This window comes from Callithrix jacchus, chromosome 6 (genome assembly GCF_049354715.1).
Source record: "Callithrix jacchus isolate 240 chromosome 6, calJac240_pri, whole genome shotgun sequence".
NCBI lineage: Eukaryota > Metazoa > Chordata > Mammalia > Primates > Cebidae > Callithrix > Callithrix jacchus.
In genome coordinates this window covers 147,488,979-147,493,182 of record NC_133507.1, presented here as the reverse complement: position 1 = coordinate 147,493,182, position 4,204 = coordinate 147,488,979, and the positions used below count along the sequence as shown (strand labels likewise).

General features: G+C 40.4%; 1 long non-coding RNA gene across 1 annotated transcript; it reads left to right on the top strand.

The window, feature by feature from the left end:
* Nucleotides 1–475: 475 nt before the first annotated feature.
* On the top strand, nt 476–2,534 carry LOC144576832 (uncharacterized). The gene is made up of 2 exons (XR_013519409.1): nt 476–750; nt 2,112–2,534. It is a non-coding gene; the product is annotated as an uncharacterized LOC144576832 (long non-coding RNA).
* The last annotated feature ends 1,670 nt before the right edge of the window (nt 2,535–4,204 follow it).

Genomic DNA, 4,204 nt, shown 5'->3' with positions numbered 1-4,204 from the left:
AGATCAAGCTGATATTTATTTGACTGTTCTTATGTTTAGTTGATAAAGTGAGTCAATTTCCCATTAGAATTTTTATAGCCAAGAACATAATTGTGCCCTATGGTGTAAAATAATTTTAGATATATCCAAAAGATATATATAAAACACAGCAACATCTACTGTGTTACTAATGGTTAGAAATTTTGTATTCATTTAAATGTTCTTAAATAAAATAAATAACCATGAGTTTATTCAATTCTTGACTAAAAGATGCTAAATTATTCAACTTCTACCCTGCAGTGATACCTTGATTAATATATCCTCTGGGAAGAAGGCTCAGGATCATTTATATCAGCTGAACTGTTTTATCCTAAAACATCAATTGGAAGATGAAAGAAGTTGTCTCTCTAACGGAATGTCATGTATCCACAAACCAGAAGAGATGGTTTTTGTTACTGTTGATTTACTTATATGCTTTTTTTTCTTTTTCATGCAGACTCTGGAGTAACAGTACCTTTTTCCCGAATTGCCCTGCAAACAAACCCAATTTGGTCCTTTTTGGAAAAAGGAATCACAGTGGCTCTAATGACAGAATGAAAGATTTGTAATTTCCCACTTCCTTCTACCTCTGACTGCCCCTCTTCTAACATCAGAAAGATACACAGCTGATAGAAGAGAAGGAAAAGGGAATAAACTTAGCACTTGTAACTGCACCCCGAAATCAGCATGAGGCTGCATAAAGACAGCAAGGCCTGCAGTAACACAGACCTGGTACCCATATTTCAAAGTTTATTTTATTTAGCAAACACTTATACAATGCCAGTTATATACTTGGTACAGTTCTACACACTTGGCTGATGTGAACTAATTTGTTATAATAATTCAAATAAGGGAAGTACTCTTCATATAGCTATCTTATAGAAAAAGAAACTAAGGCACACAAGGGTTAAGGAAGATGCCTTCGATCACAAGCCAGCAAGTGCCAGAGGCTGGACCCAAGAAAAATGGTGGGAGTATGTGATCTTTACCGTGATATACCTGAGGCTGACTCTCCAGTTCTTAGCCAAACCACTTAGTGGCCAGGTCTTCTTGGGCACTTAAGTTTTCTGAGCTTCGATTTCTTCATTGGTAAAACAAGAACAGTGTCTACAGCCAGTGATAGTTGTCAAAGTGCATATGACATTTTCTGATGGTCCTGTTTCTTATGATTATCGTCCAGGGAGAGATCTGCCCAGCAGTGTTTCCTTCTCCAAATACTGCCACAATCAAGTTTCAGCTGGACCTTGCCACTATAATTTTGATTCCAAATCACATATGTATTTGGAGAGCGTGGCACATCCAACATTATTAGAGTTAGTATTTAATGGCATTAATACTAGTAATTTAATCACATTAATACAGTAACACATATTATATTCTAAAACATGTCCCAATATTTCTTTCTTTCTTTTTTTTTTTGAGACGGAGTTTCGCTCTTGTTACCCAGGCTGGAGTGCAATGGCACGATCTCGGCTCACCGCAACCTCTGCCTCCTGGGTTCAGGCAATTCTCCTGCCTCAGCCTCCTGAGCAGCTGGGATTACAGGCACACGCCACCGTGCCCAGCTAATTTTTTGTATTTTTAGTAGAGACGGGGTTTCACCATGTTGACCAGGATGGTCTCGATATCTTGACCTCTTGATTCACCCGCCTCGGCCTCCCAAAGTGCTGGGATTACAGGCGTGAGCCACCGCGCCTGGCCCCCAATATTTCTTATTTACTTTGCACAGCTCTCATTAGACTGGTCATTGCATCCACATAGGAAAATATGTCTGATCTATTCTAAATTCTATCCAAAGCCCACAGAGGACCTGGAAAGTGGAAAGAATTCCAGAGGTATAATGTGATAAAGAAGTGAGCGAATGGTTTTCCTACCACCTATAAAATTACAATCAACAACATGTGCTAGTAAATGCATCCTCATTAACAGGCATGCTATCATAATGATAGAATTTCCAAGGAATGATAGCAATACAAATGAGCCAGAAGAAATATGTAAAATAAATTCAAAATTGTACAAATGGAAAAACAAAGGCATTTGGCAAATTATTCAGTTATTAATGTGCCAAATCAATGTTTGTTTTTTCCTTTCAGATAAAAATATGAATTACAGTGGTGAAAATCAGAACAACTAACAGAAAAATAAACCCCAAACAACAACAACCAGCCATCAGAATCACAAAGCAAGATGTTTAAAAGACATTTTTCCAGCGCCCTGTTCCTGTCTGAGCGCCATGAGATAAAACTCTCAGAACCACATGCTCTGGAGGCCAACCCTGTTGCAGAGAGCTGAAGGTGAAGAAAATCCCCATATGTGGTTACCAAGCATCTTTAACAGCCACATCTCACATTAAATTGCATTCGGGGATAAAGGTTTGTCTAGTACCACCACTGCTCAAAAATGCTCACAAATGGCTTCCATATGGTGATGTCTTCAAGGCAGTAGGATCCTTGTTTTTTGCCTGTGACCCCCCCTTTTCTACAACTTGAGTTCAGAACTGAATTAAAATTTAAAAAGCTTAAAGGTAAAATTGTCATTTCTCTTCTATTTTTATGCTAAAATATTTTATAAAAAGCAGGCTTTTTCCCCCTTAGTTTGGAGAATTGTATTTTTATTCATTCATATGCTAACAAGCTGGGTATATAAAACATATCACTATGCTAAGTGTGAGACAATATACTCACTTTACATGTAAAAAAAAGGACAAAATGAAGAAGAAAAATACATGAAACCTCTCTAAAATGAACAGTGAACCTACAGAAGGAAACTCAAATGCTTTTACAAAATGGGCTTGAAGGCAAAAACCAAAAGATAAATGTACAGGTTTAAAATTACTCATGGGCAAAGTTCCCTTCTTAAATATTTGAAGTATTCAGGCCTCCAGCCACCTGTTCAAGTTTGTGCTGATTCTCCCCCAGGCAGCTGCCTCACTTGCCTCTGCCTCGGACTCGTCCTGAACGTGGTCCAGGATGCATCCCTGCTAAGCAAGTTCAGCTGGTGCTCAGTGACAGGTGTGGGTCCTGATTGCCTTCAACAGTATGGCATGTTTCTTAAAGAGGGAAAGAAAGCCATCAAATGCTTGCTTCCCAAACCCAGCTTTTTAATATGTGAGCTCAAAATAAAAGCATACACCAGTAAAATAATAGGCCAATATCAGGCCTACATAATACCTTTTTAAAAAGAAAATTAAATTATGGACAACTGTGGCAAAGCAAAGAGGTGACATCGCTGGTGGGATTCGAGGCATTCTGTAAGAGCCAATAGCACACAGGATATGCCTTTGGGAACACGAAAGCCTTGAATCCAGCTAGATGATGAACCCAACAGTCCAGACTCATGAAAACTACAGGACCCCAACATGACCGCCTCCAGGCTTCAGACTGTGGGCCACTGATGACATGGCATGGAGAGCACTCTCAATAAGGGTGTGAAGCTAAGAGTGATGGGTCTACAACCAGATGGCCATATAACACTCCCAGTTCCATCCGAGAACCCAGTGGCACTTTTCTGTGTGGCAGGAATCAGCAAACTATGACCAACAGGCCAAATCCAGCCTACCAGTTGTTTTTTTTTTTTTGTTTGTTTGTTTTTATTTGTTTTGTTTTGTTTTGAGACAGAGTCTCACTCTTGTCACCCAGGCTGCAGTGCAGAGGCACCATCTTGACTCACTGCAAACTGCGCCTCCCAGGTTCAAGCAATTCTCCTGCCTCAGCTTCCTGAGTAGCTGGGATTACAGGCACCCACCACCACGCCTGGCTAACTTTTGTACTTTTAGTAGAGACAGGGTTTCACCAAGTTAGCCAAGCTGGTCTCAAACTCCTGACCTCAGCCTACTACCTGTTTTTATATGCCCATTGTGCTAGTCCATTTTCACACTGCTATAAAGAATTGCCTGAGACTGAGTAATTTATACAGGAAAGAGGTTTAGTTGGCTCACAATTCAGCATGACCGGGGAGACCTCAGGAAACATGCAGTCATGGCAGCAAGTAAAAGGGAAGCAACACACCTTCTTCACAAGGCGACAGGAAGGAGAAGTGCCAAGCAAAGGGGGAAGAGCCCCTTCTAAAACCATCAGATCTCATGAGAACTCACTCACTATCACGAGAACAACGTGGGGGAAAGCAACCCCATGATTCAATTACTCCACCTGGTCTCTCCCTTGACATGTGGGGATTATGGGGATTA